Source organism: Medicago sativa, chromosome 6, assembly GCF_051527215.1.
Source record: "Medicago sativa cultivar Bolivia chromosome 6, Bolivia_mono, whole genome shotgun sequence".
NCBI classification, from domain to species: domain Eukaryota; kingdom Viridiplantae; phylum Streptophyta; class Magnoliopsida; order Fabales; family Fabaceae; genus Medicago; species Medicago sativa.
The window spans coordinates 81,841,632-81,863,789 of NC_140754.1; the positions used below are offsets into that span (position 1 = coordinate 81,841,632).

At 38.9% G+C, this 22,158-nt stretch overlaps 1 long non-coding RNA gene across 1 annotated transcript; it reads left to right on the top strand.

Annotated features, from left to right (window-relative positions):
* Positions 1-19,736: 19,736 nt before the first annotated feature.
* Positions 19,737-21,881, top strand: LOC146917356 (uncharacterized). The gene is made up of 3 exons (XR_015015579.1): positions 19,737-20,462; positions 20,548-21,260; positions 21,646-21,881. It is a non-coding gene; the product is annotated as an uncharacterized LOC146917356 (long non-coding RNA).
* Positions 21,882-22,158: the final 277 nt, after the last annotated feature.

Here is a 22,158-nt window from a genome sequence, read left to right on the forward strand (position 1 = left end):
GAAAACCCGAAAGGGCGGTTCATGCAAAAATGAGGTTGATAAAAGACAAGTAACTATATCTGGCAAATCACCATCACCCCTTGGGGCATCTGCAACTGTCAATGATCATCTTCATCAGAGGCTTCTGTACTTGTGAATTCAAAATTTCTATGAAATGTAGCGGTCATCGTGTTCAATGTATCACCAACCAATAAAATTACCATTTTCCAAGCTTTGTAAATCCGTGGAGTCATGTCCTTGGCTGACTTTCACTCTTCTACATCAATTTGAGCCTTTCTACTGTTTGAAACTCTATTTTTCTTTCTACTTTCAAATGCTATGTACAAAATATTTTCTTTCTATTTGATAATATCAATGTCTGAAACAAACATTTTTGAAAATTGAAAAATCTTTTCCTGTCTATTTTGAAAGCAAACCTGAGCAACAGGGTACATTTCAATGAAACATGCATAAATAAACGAGTGTCAATGTCTATTTCAATACATGTTGCAAGCAGGTTACTCCCCGGGATGATCTGTGGTCAATGGCAAGAATGAAAAAACAGAATGAAAGTGAAAAAAAAATGAAAAATGAAAATAAAGAGCTCGCTAAGTTGAAAACCCGAAAGGGCGGCTTAGACAAAATGAGCACCCCGCTGATTGACAACCTATGAAGGCAATTCAGGCAAAAATGGGGCAATGAAAAGAATCTTTACTCCCCGGTGAATCGAAAACCCGAAAGGGCGGTTCAGGCAAAAGTGGGGTTTGAAAATGAAAAATGAAAGAATGGAATATTGAAAAAGCATTGACCACAGATGCGAACATCCAATATTTACCCAGCACTGACATGCCTAGCAACGGCGACCTGTATCCAAGGACTTTCCAAGGGCCCCTCCTTTACAAGTTTTATTGCCCTCAGCCATGGTTTCGATACGTCTCCCAACGACGGTCTCTCCAAAAGAGGTTTTTCCCCTGTGAATATGTTGTAGCACGAGCCACTACGTGCCCAATCTTCCAATGTTTCGTCTGCCTTTGTGAAACTTCTCTGTCAAACTGCCAATCAATCATGCATTTCAAGCATTCATACATGCATAATCATGCATTTTATGTGCTCATACATCCATACATCCAATAATCTTGCTATACCATACATACATGTTGCATATCCAACTTTCAACTGCCAAATTCAATGCAATTTTCCACTCTCCAACTTCAATTCCAATCATGTCGACTGTCAAATTCGAAGCAATTTCCAATCTCCAATGTCAATCCTAACCTCAATTTCAATGTCAAACTGTCAAATTCAACTCAATGTCAATTGTCAAATTCGATGCAATCTCAACCTTCCAATCTCAATTCCAAACCATGTCAAATGTCGAATTCGAAGCAATCTCAACTCCAATAACAATGTCAATGTTGACATCCAATGACAATGTCAATGTCAATCTCCAGTTCCAATGTTGACATCCAGTGACAATGTCAATGTCAATCTCCAATTCCAATTCCAATGCTAATCTCTAATTCCAATTCCAATGCCAATTTCCAATTCCAATGTCAATTTCAATGTCAATTTCCAATTTCAATCCAATCCCAATGTCAAAATTCCAATTTCAATCCAATTCCAATGTCAATTTCCAATTTCAAATCCAATGTCAATGTCAACGTCAATATCCAATGTCAACGTCAATTTTCAATCCAATTTCAATGTCAATTGCAATTCTCCAATCCAATGTCAATGTCTATGTCTCAATCCAATTCCAATTTCCAATCTCAACTTTCAATCTCAACTTTCAATGTCAATTTTCAACTCAAATCAATGTCAATTTACTCTCAATTTACTCTTGGGCCAACAAAAATGGTCATGTCTATTTCCAAATCAAGTCAATGACAATTTACCCTCAATTGGTATCTTGTTAAACCAGACTCTCAATTTGTATCTTGTTACTGATCAAGCGCCAGGTTCGATCCAAAAAAGAACCACTTGTACTTGCTTATATACCTATGCTTCCGGACAAACGGCGAGTTCGATTTGAAGAACAGTTTGTACCCAGCTTATGCTTTGTTATCAGTCAGACAGCAAGTTCAATCTGAAGAACAGTTTGTACCCAGCTTATGCTTTGTTATCGGTCAAACGACAAGTTCGTTCTAAGAGAACAGTCTGCACTCTCCCACATGATGTGGTGATAATCCAACAAGCAAGTTCGATCCAAAGAAACAGCTTGTATCAACCCTTTTGTCTATGTCTCCAGCCAAACAGCCAGTTCAATCCAAAAGAACAGTTTGTGTCTGCCTATCTGTTTGTACCTTCAACCAAGTGTCAAGTTCGATCCAAAAGAACCGCTTGTATCTGCCTATATGTCTATGTTTCCGGTCAAGTGCCAAGTTCAGTCCCAAGAACAGCTTGCACCTATCTCTTGTTTTGTATTTCTTGGTCAAGTGACTAGTTCGACCCAAAGAACAACTTGCACCTTATTATTCTACTCCCTGGTTTGTCTACCCTGTCAATGTCCACCTGAATCCCCGGTGACATCACAGGTTCCATAGACTCCAGTTGTCTGTCTTGCATTCATAATCTAAGTATTGCATAACATTCATGTTTTTGAAAATCTGAAAGCGTATTTTTACGTCCAAAAGCAGTGCAAATGTTAATATTTAAGTATCTTCGTCCCGTCAACTCTGAGACTTCGTCTCTCGACTCTCCGGACAAAGAAACTTAAATAGGGGCAGCTGTTATACCCTAATTTTGGACCTAAAAATACTAACTCAATTCCTCTTTTCTTGCATTATAAGTCATTTGAACTATCTCTGATCAATTGTGTCTTTCTCTGCATTTTGTTTCAATGTTATTTGCAAAAGTTACATGCAAGGGTATTTTAGTCATTTCCTATGTCAAATTTCTCCCAGTCTTTCAAAATTTTGTTTAAATCTTTTCAAATAGTGTGAATAAGCCTCTGTTTCATTCTATGTCAAAATCCATTCCAAAAGTTGCATTTGAGGTCATTTTGAGTCAGTTTTGCCCCTAGGGGGATTTTGGTCGTTTCAAGTGTCAAGTCACTGTTTAAATCCTAAAAAATGCCCCTGAGTCTTTTTAATTTCGCCTGTGAGAGTCTTTGATTCAATTTCTGTCAAAAATCCATTTTTTAATTGCATCTGAGTCGTTTTAGTCGTTTTCAGCCCCAGGGGCATTTTAGTCATTTCACACGAAATTTCGGCAGAGAGGTACTTTAAAGTACCTCATTTAGGCCATTGGTTCGTTTTAGTCCGTTTTGTCAAATTTTAATCGTCTCACTTTACGTTTTTTCCAATTTACCAATTTTATTCCAATTTTTATTGTTATTTTCATTTTAGTCCCTAAACTTTTAGAAATTGCACTTTGGTCCTTTTATGCCATCTTATTTTCTTTTTAGGTTTTTATCTTTTTTTTTTTTTTTTTTTTTTAAGTCCTTTAAGTCAATTTTCGTTTTGAGTCCCTCTTAAGTCAAATTACAGTCCAGTCCTCTAAGTTCCCTAAATTGCATATTGGTCCAGTTCTCTTATATTGCAGGAAGGTCCCCCAAGGTCTTAAAATTTGCAAGAAGGCCCTCAGGCCCAAACTGGCCCAAGGCCGAGCCATTTTTCAGTCCAGCACAGGTGTCAAATGCTCATTGGATCAGAAGTCACAAGCTGGCCTATAAAGCATTGCCAACTCAGAAATTTTCAGAAGAAGAATCAATCACTCAGTGACACATCACCAAAAAGTCTAACAGAATTTTTTCTCTCTCCCAAGTCACCACCGTAACAAACTCGGTCACCACCGCAACAAACTCAGAAACCACCGCAACAAACTCAGAAACCACCACACAAACACAAATTCGTACCAATTTTCGCAAAATTCATCATCAAACATTCAAAACCAACATGAATTTCGAGAGAATCAAAAACTGAAGTATTCAATTCAATAAAATCCTTTTGAATTGGGATTGTTCTCAGAGATTTTCCACGAAAATCATCATCATCGAACTATTTTCCTTCGTATTCTTGCAATTCAAGTCTAAAGACGATCACAAGAAGATTTGAGAGAGAGAAGAAGAGAAATTGAAGCCAGTTCAAACCAGTTCGAAGAAGAAGAAGATTGAAGACCGATTTATTTTCGGTTTTGAAGCTTACCAGAAAAGTCCAAAGCTCGCAAGGATCCATTTGTTCGAATCTCCAAGCACATTCAGGTAAAAATACGAAAAATCTCCTCATAGTCATCATTGAAGCTTCGTATTAAAAATAAATGGTGAATCCGATTGAAAAACTTGAAAGATTCGAACGAATTGAAAAAACTGAAACCCTAGGACACAAAAATCATGAAGATACACCGTTTACTTTTTAATTCAGAGCGTAAATTCATCATTAGCATAAGAAACGAATCAGATTAGGGTTTCAATTCCAAGAAAGCCTCAAAATCCAAAACGTTTTGAACTTGTGAAGGATCAGGCAAGAATCCGTTCGATTTGGTGTAGTTCGAAACATTTCGATTCGATTTTCCCCAAAAAAATATCAAGTTTAAAAGGATTCAAACAACTTTTCTTCGAAAGATCTGGATTGAAACGTTTTAAACGGTGTTCTTCAGAAAACATCAAGTTTAAAACACTTCGAATAATTTTCTTCAGAAAAACATCCAAATCGAAGCGTTTCAAACAAAAAGTATCCAGATCGAATCATTTCAAACAACTTTCGTCAAAAAGTAGTCAAATCGAAACGTTTCGACTGATTCCATGGAGAAGTGCTTAGATCGAACCATCTCAAATGGTTTCCTTCAAAAAGCCACAATATCGAAACATTTCGAACGGACTCTTTTCGAAAAAGTACCAAGATCCAAAACGTTTTGCCCAAACTGTGTTGATGTGTGGTTTATTTGTGGTATGTGGTTTGAATCCATGAGCGTGGTAAGGAGAACGAGGGAGGAGAACGGCGGAGAGGTTAAGAGATTAGGGTTAGAAATGAGCTTCTGTGCGTTGGTTTGTTTATATACCCCTCCCCAATCTAGTGCATGCGCGTCTCTGAAGCTCATCGTGTGCCCTCCTTGTGCGCCGTTAGATCTTTGATCTAACGGCTACTGCTGATCCTCACTTCAATGGGAGCGTATGCACCGTTTGATCCAAGGATCCATCGTGTGGCTCACGTGGCTCCCTGAGACCCAGATCCGTTTGGTGCTTGGGCCTGGACTTTAGGTCTGGTGGTTTCCTTTAGTTCCTTAAGGTTTTTTCGCTTTTTACTACTCTGCTTTAATTTTTACACCCCTGGCTCATTTGAAAGCTTTAATAAGCTTCCTAAAAAATTTTTGCATATACATTTCTTGACAATTTTGTGACCTTTTAGTGTTGATTTTACATGAAAAATTGGTAAACATAATGTGGTTGATTTTCCTAATATTTTGTGGTGTTTTGTGCTAAAAATGAATGAAGTTTTGTTTGATTTTAATTCCAAATTGCTTGGTGAATGATTGTGGCCTATTCTTTTGATTCCATAGAGTTTAGCCACTGTTTGAGACTGATTTTGATGCTTGTGTGTGAAATTTAGATGGTTGCTTAGCTTACAAGTTAGTTGGGTAGTTAATAATGCAAATATGCTTAAAGTTTGTTTTAAAATGCCAAGTAAATCGTGTTGCCTTAATTCCCATTCCAAGACCTGATTCTAAACCTTTAAAAAAATATTGGAATGTGAGAATTATAGGTCATATGGTTCTTGCATTCTATGAACAAATTTTAGCCATGTTTGCACTCATTTTCTATCCTTTATGTTCTAGTGTTCCTCTTGCTTTATTTCCTTTGATATTGTCATGTGCTACTAACTCCTTTCATTTTATGTTTCATCATTTCATAAGCATTTCCATTTCATCCCATATTCATCTCCATTTCTTTCTTGCAATTTAATTTGTACCAAAATTAGAATGTAAACATTTAGGAGCTTTTTGTAATATTTTACTTTCATGCTTTTAATTTCTTGGCAAAGAGGCCATAGAATGTATTTAGGGTATGATGTAAAGGACAATGGACTCTAATGATGTACACCGACACAAGCACCGACACATGCACACACATCGCTATATAGCTAGAATATGCATGTTTAGATGTATGTTTAGGATTGTATGTTTAGATGAATGCCTAGGACTTATGCTTAGAAAAAACCAATTTTCCAAACAAATGTGAACAACTTCACACAAATCTTTTCCAAATAAACCTTGGGATCCAATATCCCATTGTATTTTCTTTTCCATTTTCTTAATCAAATTTCAATGAAAATAATCAAACTTTGACCTCTTTTGCAATTCACTAATCCAACCTCACTATTTCCTAATCTCATGCCCTTGAGGCCTCTTTCTATTCTTCAAACCCCATTTTTCAAACTTAAAATCAATCAACAAAAACAAAAACATTTTTTTTGAGAGAGAACTACGGTGGATTTGATCCCTTAAGCGGGTACGTAGGCAAGGAACAAAATTCCTTCAATTCAACTAAAATAAAAATTCAAACACATTCTTCTCCCTCCAATTCTTCATTTAGCAAATTTTAGGTGTAAATAACATTTCAAAATAGCATTTAAAAATAAAGCGCGCGCGTAGAAATTAAAGACGGTTCCTATAGGTTACTATAGTCGTTATGGGTGCCTAACACCTTCCCGTAGCGAAAACAACTCCCGGACCTCGATTCTCAAGGGTTTTGCTTACTTTTTCCCTTCCCAAGAAAAAAATAAGATATCACCGGTTAAAAAGGTTCAAACGTAATCAATGTTTGACACCCGAAAAACCAAGATAAAACATATCAAGACGCTGCACCATGATCACAGGCACATCATTCCAGTGATTCACACGAAACATGGAAGACAAAGTAGCGAGAGCATCAGCCATCTGGTTTTCATCCCGAGGGATGTGGTGCAGTTCAACCTTTGTAAAGTATGTCAACAGACGTCTTGCATAGTCACGGTATTGGATCAGCTTCTCATGATGAGTCTCCCATTCACCCTTTATCTGGTTAATAACAAGTGCAGAATCTCCATAGATGTCAAGGTGCTTAATTCTCAGATCGAGGGCTTCTTCAATGCCCAAGATGCATGCTTCATATTCAGCTATGTTGTTTGTGCAGTCAAAGGTTATTCGAGCGGTGAAAGGAATGTGGTGCCCCTGCGGAGTTACAATGATGGCCCCAATTCCTTTACCATAAGCATTAACAGCACCATCAAACACCAATCCCCATTTGCTATTGGGGTCCGGCCCTTCATTGATCAGTGGCTCTTCACAGTCTTTTGCTTTCAAATACATGATCTCTTCATCAGGGAAATCAAACTTAATTGGCTGGTAATCATTAAGAGGTTGACAAGCAAGATGCTCAGCAAGGACGCTTCCTTTGATTGCTTTCTGAGCTTTGTACACAATATCATATTCAGACAACAACATTTGCCAACGCGCGATCTTTCCAGTAACAGCAGGCTTTTCGAAGATGTACTTGATTGGATCCATTCGGGATATCAACCAAGTTGTATGATTCACCATATAATGACGCAGGCGTTTGGCAGCCCAAGCTAAGGCACAACAAGTCTTTTCAAGCATTGTATACCGAGTCTCACAGTCGGTGAACTTCTTGCTCAGATAGTAGATAGCATGCTCTTTCTTACCAGTCTCGTCTTGCTGACCGAGAACACAGCCCACTGAATCATCTAACACTGACAGATACATAATCAAAGGCCTTCCTTCCACTGGTGGGACAAGGATAGGTGGCTCTAACAGGTATTCTTTAATGCTATCAAAAGCTTCCTGGCATTCATCATTCCATACAACAGGCTGATTCTTTCTGAGCAATTTGAAAATTGGACCACAAGTAGTAGTCATGTGAGATATGAATCTTGAAATGTAATTCAGACGTCCGAGGAAACCTCTGACTTGCTTCTCAGTTTGAGGGGCCGGCATCTCTCTGATGGCTCGGACTTTGTCAGGATCAACTTCAATGCCTCTTTGACTGACAATGAAGCCTAGCAACTTTCCGGATCTTACACCAAATGTGCACTTGTTAGGATTCAACCGCAGCTTGTACTTTCTTAGTCTTTCGAACATCTTTTTCAAATACACGACATGCTGCTCTTCATCACTTGACTTCACAATCATATCATCAACATATACTTCAATCTCTTTGTGAATCATATCATGAAACAGAGTGGTCATACCCCTTTGATAGGTAGCACCCGCATTTATCAAGCCAAACGGCATCACTTTATAACAGAACGTTCCCCACGGAGTGATGAAGGACGTCTTTTCTCTATCTTCAGGAGACATTCGTATCTGATTATAACCAGAGAAACCATCCATGAAGGAGAACACTTTGGATTGAGCAGTACTGTCAACGAGCACATCAATATGAGGTAATGGGAAGTTATCTTTCGGACTGGCTTTGTTCAGATCCCTGTAATCAACACACATTCGAACTTTCCCATCTTTCTTTGGTACTGGTACGATATTGGCAATCCACTCAGGGTACTCAGCTGTCATGAGGAAACCCGCATCAATTTGCTTTTGCACTTCAGCCTTGATCTTAAGAGCCATGTCTGGACGAGACCTTCTCAATTTCTGTTTGACAGGAGGACATTCAGGTCTTGTCGGTATCCGATGTTCCACAATCTGGGGATCCAGACCCGGCATATCTTCATAAGACCATGCAAAGACATCTGGATAATCATGGAGAAGCTGAGTAATCTTCCTTTTCACTTCTGGCTCAAGTGCAGCACCAATCTTGATCTCTCGCTTGTTCTCTTCAGTACCCAGGTTAATGAGTTCAATCTCTTCCTGGTGAGGCTGAATGGCTCTTCTTTCTTGCTCAAACAGTCGAGTGATCTCATATGGTATCCCTTCATCATCATCATCCTCATCTTCAGCTTCATATACAGGGAATTCAAAATTTGGAGGAACCATAGGGTCACTGTGTTCAACGGGTTTATTATGGTTCAATCTGCATAATATGATTGGGATGATTTTAGAAAAAGTTTTTCGTGCAGATTTTTGAAATTAATAAGAAAAATACAGATGTTTTGGTTTTTTCTGGCATTACCATTATTTCCAAGAAAAAGGCACTAAAAAGTAAAAAAAAACAAGGAGTCGTGAGAAAAACGACAACTTTTATTGATAACGGCAATGCCGACACAAACACGCCCTTACAATGATATCACTTTCGCCTTGGGCAGAGCGAAAGGATTGTTATTTTGAAAACAAAAAAAACATGAGCAACAAGACACATTACATGGAAGCATGCATGACTAAGGGAACATCAATGGCTTCCCAATTTCTCACGGTGCCTCCTGGTATAACAAATGTAGGCACATGGCTTCTTTCAGCAGCATCTTCAGCAATAGCATTGATGAACCCAGCACTGTAGAAAGTTCCCTTTGAAACAGCAGATGTCGAGGAGAATCCAAGGCCCTCTTTACGCTTGTTTTCCAGAATCTGAATCACTTTGCCCCAGCCAGCGGCTTGCCCTGCCTGGACAGCCTTCTGGGCGTCTTTCAGTGAAGCCATAGCAGTACCAGCCCTCCGGGGTTCTGCGCCCTCAACGGTCAAGCCTTGAAACGACGTCCCTTCAGCGGACCCTGCTTCAACACAAGAGAAAGATGATACTTGGCTAACCAGAAATGCCTCTTCACCATGTACAGTGACAATCTTACCGTTTCTCATGAACTTGAGCTTCTGATGCAAAGTAGAAGTGACTGCTCCAGCGTCATGAATCCATGGTCTTCCGAGGAGACAGCTGTAAGAAGCATTGATGTCCATGACTTGGAAAGTAATTTGGAATGTCTCAGGACCAATGGTAATTGGCAAGTCTACTTCCCCAAGAACATCCTTGCGGGATCCATCGAAAGCCTTAACCAGATAGCTGCTACCCCTCAGGGAAATTCCATGATGGCTTAATTGCCTTAGTGTGGATTTAGGCATTACATTCAACGATGATCCAGTGTCCACCAAAACGTTGGATATCATATCAGACCCACAGTGCACCGAGATATGTAGAGCCAAGTTGTGATGTTTCCCTGCTTCGGGGAGTTCATCATCACCGAATCCCAAACTGTTGCAAGCAGTGATATTACCCACTATTCCATTGAATTGCTCCACAGAGACTTCGTGATCAACGTAAGCTTGCTCCAGTATCTTCATCAACACCCTCCTATGAGCTTCTGAGCTCATGAGCAGAGACAAGATGGATATCTTTGATGGGGTTTGCAGCAGCTGGTCAACAATCTTATAGTCACTTTTCTTGATAAGCCTCAGGATTTCGTCCAGATTGGATTCTTCGATAGATTGGCCTGCTGGGCCGGTATTCTTGTCAACAGGAGGAGCAACTGGTGGTGTTATTGTGGCAATGGGTGTCACCACCTTCTTTTGAAACAAGGGTGGACGGACTTTCCCGCTTCTGAGAGCTGTAACTTCACTGGCAACATTGTCAACTGTAGCTGGGGATACCAGAGGCACTTCTACTCCATTCTCAATCATGGTTGCACTGTACTTGTAAGGAATTGCTTTGGTAGAGGTATAAGATACCGGACCAGGTAACCTGATCACCAAAGGCTCAACATTTCTCGTCTGAGATACACCTTCAACAGGAGAGTCGTGGAACACTGGCACAATCACACATACGTCGCTGGCAATCAAGTACTTGTCATCCATCAGACCCTGGATATCATCTTGCACAACACAACAGCCCATAGGATTCCGAAGACATTCTGAACAAGAAGTATGGTCATGTTTGAACAGAGAAGCCTGGCAAAGTTTGACATGTAATGGCACCAAGGGAGTAACAACATTGTGGACATCCAACATGGGATCCTCTTGAGGAGCGGGAATCCTTTCAAAAGCCTCAATCATATTGACAGCAGCATGGTTTGGAAGTGGATTGCCGAGGACATGAGGAGCATTATTCTCAAAAGTCAACCGTCCCTTTTCTATTAGGTCTTTCACAATATACTTCAGAGCAAGGCAACCCTCAACATCATGGCCTTGAGCACCCTGATGAAATTCACATGTTAGATCCTGTCGGAACCTGGGAGGCAATGGATTAGGCGGAGGCCTGCCTGGTCTAGTGACACAGTGTCCCTTGGCCAGTAGAGTTGGGAGCAGCTCACCATACCGCATTGGTATTGGTGGAAAAGAAGGTTTGGGTCGGGGACCCTGTTGTTGCTGCTGTTGCTGTTGAGCAGGAGGCTGTTGTTGCACTTGCTGGGCGATGGCATTAACGGGCACTGGTGGTTGGCCCGGTGGCAGAGGATATTGCTGGTAGAATGGCGGGAAGAAAGGATGCTGAGAGTACTGCATGTAATGATAAGGCATAGGTAATTGTGTGGCAGCTGCAGATGGGTTACCAGACACCATCCCCACATCAGATTCTTTCTTCTTATGATGACCATTACCATACTTCTTTGATGCACTGTTTGAAGATTCACCTTTCTCTAGGACAATAATACCATCTCGGACGGCCTCCTCTAGACGCGTTCCCATTGTAACCATATCAGAGAAGTTGTTTGGGGCAGAGACTATCATTCTCTCCTTATATTCCTTCTTCAGAGTCTTCAGGAACGTCTGTGTTAACTCTTCCTCATCAAGTCGAGGAGAAACACGGGCAGCTGCCCCTCTCCACCTCTGAGCATATTCTCGAAAGGTTTCATCTGATTTCTGAGACAAGGCTTTAAGAGAGTCTCTATTTGGCCTCAGACGGGTATTGAATTCATATTGACTCTCAAAAGCGGCAGCCAGATCCTCAAAAGTATGGATGTTGTCTTTGCTCAAACTAGTGTACCAATCTGCTGCATCATCTGTCAAGCTACTCTGAAAGCAGTGGATCATTAGTGCATCATTGTCGGCGTAGTTAGCCATCTTTCGGACATACCGGATAACATGGTTGTGTGGACAAGAAGTCCCATTGTATTTGTCAAATTCTGGCTCTTTGAATTTCTTAGGAACCTCAAATCGGGATACCAAGCATAGATCACGAGCTTTAGCAGGAGCACCATTGTTTCCTCGGCTAGCCTTGACCTCACGGAGTTCTCCAGCCAACTCCATCAACTGTCTTCTCATAGCTTCCATTGCGGGATCTTGTCCACGCGGAGTGTCAACATCAATCACCTGTTGTACAGTGTGTACAACAGGGTCGGTAACAACAGTAGTCACCTGAGGCATAGCAGTAGATACAGGAATCTGTCCTTGACCAGCAAAACCAGAGACACCAGCAGCAGTATTAGGAGAATAGTAAGCTGGGAGACCATAAGGACGCCCATTGGGCATAACAAAATGAGCGTCAGTAGCCACAGTAGATAGTGGGATAGACGGAATTGCTTCAGTAGAAACTGGGACAGATGTGGCTGGTTGTTCTTGTGCAGCCAGCAAAGCAGACATAGTGTCATGAGCCTTAGCCAAGTCTTCTTTCATAGCAGCCAATTCGGCACGGAGCCGAGCATTTTCTTCTTCAAAGTTAGCCATGATCCTTCTCTTGTGAAATCTTGTTTGATGCACTCTATCTGGTTGGTAAATCTTGCAACCACGAGCCACTTTTCAGACTGCGGCGGACAAAACCAGGAGGCAATGAGCACGAGAGAAGTTTTTTGTGACCAATGAATGCATATGATGCATGAAATGTGTAAATGCATATGCAAAAAGATTCTTTTTACGTGTTATCGAAGTGTTTTTAGACAAATTAGAAACTTGTAAACATTACTAAACAACGATTAACATGAACGGGAAACAAATAACCAACATATAGTTTTTACAAGACGATTCCCTTTGAAATGCTAAGCCAAGGGATAGACTTGGAAATGTAAATCAACACAAAATGGAAATAACAACAGGAAATGGAGATCCTCAAGCATAGGAAGTGGAAGCATCATCCTCAGACTCAGACTCATAGCTGCAGTATCGTGCATAGAAGTCACGGGCACCCCTAGCCCGCTTGGAGTCTCTCATAAGCAACCTATCTTTCTCTTCAATCTCCCTCTTAGCCTTAGCTAACTCTTTCTTCAGTGTCAAGACCTCATGAGTCTTCTGCTCATCCTTTCCATCCAAAGTCATGATCAAGTTCTCAGCCTCATAGTATCTAGCTCTCCACTGATGCTTCTCCCGACTCTCCATAGCTAGATGCTCCTGATACATCTCCTGGGTAGGTGGGAGTAGAGGCAAAGGCATGGTAGGAACAGTTGCAGACACATATCTCATAGAGGGGTAAGGCATACCAATCTCCTCAGCTTGATTTATCACCCATTGTGTATAGGCCTCATGAGCGATACCGGACCTTACACCCATATGCTTCACCTTTTTCTTCCGAAGTTTAGTCCAAGCTTCCTTGAAATCCTCTCTTATGCCTATGGGAGCATTGGAGTAGTGAAAGAAGTAAGGAGCTGTAGCAAGATTGATGGGCTTATCTTTCATCGGAAAACCAAATTGTCGCAAAGCAAGCTCCGGGTTATAGTTGATTCCACCCCGGGTACCAAGAAGAGGTACATTAAGAAACTTACCACCACCAAAGATAATTTCCTTAACCCTAGAAGCGGGAGTGAGCCAAACCACCTCATTAGGAGTGAGAGCCATAATCCTCTGTGAAATAGACCAATTCCTCGGATTGTCGTGGAAAGACTCCAGAAGGTGCGAAATAAACCACCTATAGAGGAGAGGCACACAACAAAGAATGTATCCGCGACCTTTGTCGGAACGATCGTGAATAGCATGGTATGTGTAAGCTAGCAAAGTAGGAACCGGATTCTTGGAGTGGAAGATCATAATAGCATTCATGTCCACGAAGCCATCAAGATTTGGAAAGAGAATAAGCCCATAGATGAGAAGTGCAAGAATAGCCTCGAGAGTGTCCTGACAAGTGGTATTGAGGTTGGCTTTCCCAAGAAGATACTCTGAAGTGAACCCTCGGATGCGTGCCTTAGTGATAAGATTCTTGGAGACATCGGTGGTCTTGAGATAGAGATCCTTAGCAATAACCAATGGAGTAGGAGGATTTTCAGGTCCTGAGAAAGGTACCCCCTTAGCAATAGACAGATCCATCAAGGAAGAATAAGCCTCTAGAGTAGGCACCAGCTGAAAGTCCGGAAAAGTGAAGCACCGATAGTCCCGATCATAGAATTGCACTAGAGTGTGCACAAGCTTCTCATCCACATTAGTCTGGAGAATAGTAAGTAAAGCCCCGTAACGATGTCGGAAACCAGTCGGATCCTCAATCTTGAGTGCCAAATCTCTCAAACTAGCCAAATCCACTTCCTTGAACTTGTAGGACTTAGTCATCTTCATCCCTACAATGTTTACAAATTCAACTTGTCTAAGCCCTTCGATAACAATGCATGGAAAAAGTTTATGCATGTATGCATGTATGCATGAATGCATGATTATGTTCAAGTTCGGAGAAAACATGGTGGGTTTGAAGTTCAAAGTCGAGGAGTCATGGGTGGACACGGTGTCCGGTGAAACTAGGGCTTTAGGAAATCGTAACCGGGTTCTAAAAAGGTTCCCAAGTTGCAACCTCTCCGACGTATATCATGGTGTCACGAGACAACACTCGCTCCATGATTATCCGCGGAAGGTCTAACTTGAGTGTAGTATCGCGTGACGACTAAAACTCGAGACAACACTCGGTTTAGCCTCCGCACTACGTCCTAGAAAATGGCCATGGATGGGTTTGGTTATCTACGGTTCATAGCGTCATAGAACAATTAGAAGTAAAGTGCCTAAACGCGACAACACGCGCCGACAACATCACCCCCAAAATGCCTCAGCTATGTGGGATTGATCGCATAATCCAAAACACGAGGCAACCCCCGGAATGAATTGTCGATTATATCCCTCCTAAATCCTAAGTTTACTCAGCCCGGGTGCAGGACTTTTGATATTCTCACCCCACACGTTTGCAAGAATTTAAACATTTATTCACATAGGAAAGCAAGTAAAAGAAGCAAGTAAACATACAAGCGCAAGCGTGGAAATAAAGACTAGGCGTAACTCTCGAATCCCCCCAGCGGAGTCGCCAGCTGTTTTATCTTGGTTTTCGGGTGTCAAACATTGATTACGTTTGAACCTTTTTAACCGGTGATATCTTATTTTTTTCTTGGGAAGGGAAAAAGTAAGCAAAACCCTTGAGAATCGAGGTCCGGGAGTTGTTTTCGCTACGGGAAGGTGTTAGGCACCCATAACGACTATAGTAACCTATAGGAACCGTCTTTAATTTCTACGCGCGCGCTTTATTTTTAAATGCTATTTTGAAAGTGTTTATTAAACCTAAGAATATTCTAAGTGAAGAATTGGAGGGAGAAGAATGTTTTTGAATTTTTATTTTATTTGAATTGAAGGAATTTTGTTCCTTGCCTACGTACCCGTTTAAGGGATCAAATCCACCGTAGTTCTCTTCCAAAAATATTTTTGTTTTTGTTGGTTGATTTTAAGTTTGAAAATGGAGTTTTGAAGAATAAGAGAGAGGCCTCAAGGGCATGAGATTTAGAAATGGTGAGGTGGAATTAGTTATTTGCAAAATATGGTCTAAGTATGATTAAAAGTTCATTGAAATTTTGATTAAGAAAATAAAGGGAAAATTCAATGGGGTTTTGGACCCCAAGGTTTATTGAGAAAATAGTTTGAGTGATATTGTTTCTATTTTTTTGGAAAATTGATTTTTCTAAGTATAAAGCCTAAACATTCATCTAAACATACAATCCTAGACATACATCTAAACATGCATATTCTAGCTATATCTAAAGTGATGTGTGTGCATGTGTCGGTGCTTGTGTCGGTGTACATCATTAGAGTCCATTGTCCTTTACATCATACCCTAGATACATTCTATGGCCTCTTTGCCAAGAAATTAAAAGCATGAAAGTAAAATTTTACAAGAATTCCTAAATCTTTACATTCTAATTTTTGTATGGAATTGAAACTTAAAATGCAAGAAATGAAAGTGGAGAAAGAGATGAGATATGGAATGCTTATGATGTATGAAACATAAAACAAAAAAGTTAGTAGCACAAGATATAAAGCAAGTCAAAGCTATCATAACAAAAGTAAGAAAATTAACATAAGAAAAACAAGCAAAAACAAATGTGAAATAGGCCTAAAAAAAATCATCACCAATGCAAGGCTTGAATATGACCTATAATCCTCATACTTCAAAGGGTTTCCAAAGAATTTCAATTCAATTTTCACAAAGAGGATTAAAGGAATATGCACTACCAAGCATTTAAGACAAAAATTAGGCAAATTTCACATTATTTATTCACAAACAAAACTTGGAATACAAAGCACTAATGAAATATTCACAAACAGCACCAATTTCATGGATTCAAAGTCACAATTTTCATAAAATTCATATAACAAAGGTTCCATATCAAATACTCAAGATCAAGGGCCAAGATTATGCAAAATTTTCACAAGAAATTATCAAAAAGTAACACAAAGCCACAAGAAATCTCCCTATGTATTTTTATCAATTTTCAACATACCAAAATATCATGAGAAACCAATTTCAAGCGTCAAAAATAATTGCAAGAGAGTTCACAATTTTTGAAAGTTTTTAACAAGATTTTTAAGAAAAATGAAAAAAGAAATGAATTAACAAAGAGCAAATTGTTTCCTCATAGCTTTGATCAATGTTTAACATGTGAACACATCAAGATTCATCAAAGATATCAAGAAAATCATTGAACAATTTTTAAGAATTTTTCTAAAAGCTTTTGGCATCACAGGGGGTATAATTATCAAGCAGCAGTGTGTGAAACAGCAAGAACAAGTAAAAAAGAACAAAAACTGCAAGCAAAACCCCAAGCCCAGGCCCAGTCCAACGAAAATGGGTAGGGTTAGAGAGTTGGAGCGGGTTGGACCCATGGGTTATGGGTATGGATCAAACCCATGGGTCACAGATGCAATATAAAAGGGTTTGGGCTTGGTTTCTTTCTCACTTTCACTCATTGTTTCTCTCTCTTAAGCCTATCTCTCTCTAACACTTCCTCTGCAAGGGCGCTGGAGAATGAAGAATGATCTTCATCTTCTCCGGCGAGGTCGCATTTTCCGGCACGGTGGCCGGTGGTGGCGCCGCCGTGTCGGAGTTCCAAAAATTCTCCGAATTCAAAAAATTTCGCATGCTTATAACAGATTTCCTCTCCTCTACTCGAATCCACTCTTAGAATTTTCGAAAACCAAACATATACAACTAGATCTAACAATGAATATTCAAACATTTTTGGAAACGAAGATGAACTAAAAAGAATGGAAACGTACCTTCTGCCTTGATTTCGTGCGTGTTCCTTTCCTTTTTCCCTCAGCTGAAATTCACGTTTTCTTGAGTTATGGACCAGAAAAAGATTGTTGTTGCTGATTCCGTTTCTTCTGCTTCGACGAGAACGCCGTAGCATCTATTTGATGATGAGATGCTCGAACTCGAATTGCTTTAGGCTGGAATAGCGTTCTGGAATTTGCAAATACGTACGAAGAATTGAGATTTCTCAGCGAGCATTCGAACTTGAACACCTTGGTCGTTCATTTCCATGGTACTTCGAAAGGATGAAGAGGCAGATTTGCGAAACTTCCTCAGAGAAGAGAGACAGATTTTCGTTTGGGTGGTGACAATGGTGGAATTGGTGGAAAATAGTGGTGAACTTTGGTAGTGAATATTGATGATGATGATGGCGGTTTGGAGCAGGTGGTGGTGATTGGAGGTAGTTTTTAGTGGTGGTTTAGGTTGGTTAGGGTGGTTTGAATGGTTGTTAGGGAGGTGGAAGGTGGTTTGTTAGGGTGGTGATGGAGGTGGTTGAAGATTGGTTATGGTGGTGGAAAACAGTTACGTGGTGGTTAGAATTTGTTGAGGAGAGAGAAAGTGGGAAAGAAAAAATGAGAAGGAAGAAAACTTTGTGATTTTTGTGGAATTTTGTGAAAAATGATTAGTTATCAAAAATTGACCAAGACTTTGACTTATATAGGTGATGAAGGGGATGCTTGGACCAACGAGGAAATGCCACATGGACTTGGACTCTAACAAACTCTTAAGAACCAATAACATTTGGACACATGGCACTTGGACTCTAACAAACTTAAAAGGGATTAAAACGTAAATAACAAAAGTGCGCGGACTAAAATGAAAATTAAAACTAAAATTGAATTGAAAAAGTAAATTGAAAATTAACGTAAAATGAGACGATTAAAAACAACAAAGCAGATTAAAACGAATCAGAAATATTATGTGAAATGACCAAAATGCCCCTAGGGGCTTAAAACGACTAAAAATGACTCAGATGAAATTTTAAAATGGATTTTTAACAGGAAATTAAAGCAAGAACTTATACAAGACTCAGAGACAATTTTAAGAGATTTAACAGGGTTTTGACACTTGAAAAGACTAAAATGCCCCTAGGGGCAAAACTGACTCAAAATGACTTCAAATGCAATTTTTGAGATAGATTTTGACATAGAATGAAACAGAGACTTATTCTAACCAAATGAAAAGACTCAAACAAAATTTTAAAAGACTGAAAGAACTTTTGACATAGGAAATGACTAAAATGCTCTTTTTCATGAATTTTGCAAATAACATTGAAATAAAATGCAGAGAAAGATGCAATTGATCAGAGACATATCAAATGACTTATAATGCAAGAAAAGAAGAATTGAATAAGTATTTTTAGGTCCAAAATTAGGGTGTAACACACGCGAGACAAACACTTACTAACCTGTCATGGGATAGAAAGTACGCATGCGGTAGAAGGGCTATATGGGGAAGAAGCTCTTGAATTGTTAAGGTTGATGGCTTTTAAAAATGGCAACGTTCCTTGCAGTTATAATGACATTTTAATTCGTGCACTTACTTATTCTTCTGGCCTTCCATTATCTATAGTAACAATAAGCTCCAACTTGTTTGGAAGGAGCGTAGAAGATTGGAAGCGTACATTGGATGAGTATGAAAAGATTCCCAATAAAGAGATCCAAAGGATACTTAGAGTAAGTTATGATGCTTTGGAGGAAAAGGATAAAAGTGTCTTTCTAGACATTGCTTGTTGCTTCAAATGGCGTAAATGGATAAAGGTCAAAGAAATACTTCATGCTCGTTATGGCCATTGCATAAAACATCATATTGGAGTGTTGGCTGAAAAATCTCTCATAGACCATTGGGAATATGAGGGTGTTGTGACATTACACGACTTGATAGAGGACATGTCTAAAGAAGTCGTCCGACAAGAATCACCCAAGAATCCTGGAGAACGCAGTAGGTTGTGGTTTCACGATGATATAGTTCAAGTTTTAAAAGAAAATATGGTGAGTAAAACAATTTGTTAGTTTAGATTTAACCATGACTTTGATCATTCTAGACTTGTATATGAGCATCTCACACTAGTTGATTTCCTTCACTTAATTACCTATTTATTATTTTTATTGTGGTTTATTATTTTTATTTTTTTGTTGAAAGGGAAGTAGGAACATTGAAATGATATATTTGAATTGTCCCTCAATGGAAAACTTAATAGAGTGGGATGGAAAGGCCTTCAAGAAAATGACAAATCTCAAAACACTTATCATTGAGAATGTTCAGTTTTCTAGAAGTCCTGACTATCTTCCACGTAGTTTGAGATTTTGGAAATGGAAAGGATGTCCTTTGAAGTCTCTATCATTTTTTTTGAACAAGGCAAGTGAAATAATTTCATTTTACATTTGTGTATATTTTTATAAATTTACAATGAGCATATTGTCTTAGTTTTATTTATTTGTTTGTTTCTTCTTTTTTGTTTATGCAGAAGTTTGAGGATATGAAAGTCTTGAAATTGGACGATTGTCAATATTTAACGGATATATATATACCCAATGTCTCAAATCTTCCAAATTTAGAAGAGTTTTCCTTTCAAAATTGTAAAAATTTAATTACAATTCACAATTCTATTGGGCACTTGAATAAACTTGAAATCATAAGAGGATACGGTTGCTGCAAGCTCGAGTGTTTTCCGCCCTTACTGCTGCCCTCTCTTAAGAAATTGGAACTCTCTTTTTGTGAAAGTCTCAAGAGTTTTCCAGAATTGTTATGCAAGATGACAAATATAAAAGATATTGTGTTATCTTATACTTCCATAGAAGAATTGCCATTTTCATTTCAAAATCTCAGTGAACTTCGAGTCTTCCAAGTAATTCTAGTTCGAAAGCTGAGGTTCCCAAAACATAATGATAAAATGTATTCTATAGTGTTTTCAAATGTGAAAGAACTGATTCTCTCCTACTGCAACCTCTCAGAAGAATGTCTCCAAACAGTTCTCAAGTGGTGTGCTAATGTGAAAAATCTAAACTTATCGGGTAGCAATTTCAAAACTATTCCTGAGTGCCTTAGTGAATGTCACCTTCTTAGGAACCTAAATGTTGACTGCTGCTTGTATCTTGAGGATATTAGAGGGATTCCACCGAATCTAAATTACTTTTCTGCATTGGGATGCAAATCATTGAGTTCCTCAAGTAGAAGAATGTTATTGAGTCAGGTTTGTTGTTTTAACTTGCACTATTATTTGATATATAATATTTCATGTAATCTATATTCTAATATATCATATGCTAAACTAACAGAAACTACATGAGGCTGGAGGCACCAATTTTCGTTTCCCAAACGGAATAGAGGGGATTCCAGATTGGTTCGAGCTCCAAATCAAGGGAGACACAATTTCTTTCTAGTTTCGTAAAAACATCCCTTCTATAACTTCGATTCTTCTTTTTCTGAGATCTATGCAGATTCCAAGAATCAATATGTTTGTCAATGGTTATAAATTGGAAATAAATGACAGATTAAATAATGGAGAAACAGATTATTTACAGTGTGGTTCTGGCATGATGGCGAGTTTGGAGTCGGAACATGCATTTTTGTTTCATCTGAAATTGGAAGAACAGATTAAATTCGAGTTGGAAATGGACAAAGCACCTCTAAAAAATGAATGGATTCATGTAAAGCTGATTGTGGATGATTTAAGTTACACGATGGTGGATGCTTTTAGAGAGGATGAGATTCAAATATTAAGGAGTGCACAAATGGGAATCCACGTGTTGAAGGAAGAATGCAACACAGAGGAGAATGTGATATTCACTAATCCTTATAGAAAATATAGCAATACTTCATTATCACAATTAGAGCCTTCTCGGAAAAAGCAAAGATTGATGGAAGTTGGAGTTTCAGAGACAGAAATTTTGCATCAGCAACATCTAGCAGCTTTATTGACAGGAATGCAGAATTTGGTGCTTACTGAAACAAAAGAAAAGTAACACCAAGGCTAAATTCCTTGTTCCAGGTACATCATTATCATAAATATATAAACTGATTAATTGTTTCTATTTGCAGAAGTTTTTCAAATGATCGAGATGTGTTTTGTCTCTGACATGTGTTTCCATCCAACACCGATACATGTGATTACATTCAAATATGTTATTTTCTCAAATTACTATCGGTATATACGAAACAGTGTCTAGTCCATTGTCCTCTATGTCAGTGCGGGAGATTTTTATCCCTCTTGACTGATAGAAATTTTAGAAATTACAAATGAAAACATTTTACACATAAAGCTTACTTTTAGTGAGTATATACGTTTCATGGACCTCTATTAATCTAATTAGTTATGATTCAGATTTAACTTTGATGTGAAGTATATAATGTGATTGCAATCTTTTCTGTTGAAGCTACAACATAAGGATGCTTCAAAGTCATTAAAAGCAATCAGTTCTTGTAAACGGATGTCAATCCCTTCTATTCCTTCAATCCGGGTGTAGTGGAAGTTGGCGACTTTCACACTACTTCAAATAAAATGCATCGAATCCTAGATGAATGTTGATACCATTTCAAAACAAGTATGGTCACACCCTATAGAGGGCGATTTCCACATCCTAGATGAATGTTGATGCAATTCATATTTACTTGTGTAGTTAATGTTTTTCTTTTTTCTAATTTATTCAGTCAATGTTTTTTCTTTTTTATATTTAACGCACTTTTAAATTTTCTTTATCACGTTATTCACAATTTTTACAGCATAACTTATGTTACTTGGGGTTAAGTTCTATATTAATTCTATTGATAGATGCCATACAAGGACTCCAATAGTATAGATTTTAAATTCAGAGGCAATTTTTTTGTAAATGGCCATGCATGTAGTTTCGTTAACAATGTCAATCATTTCTATCTCGCGATAGTACAAG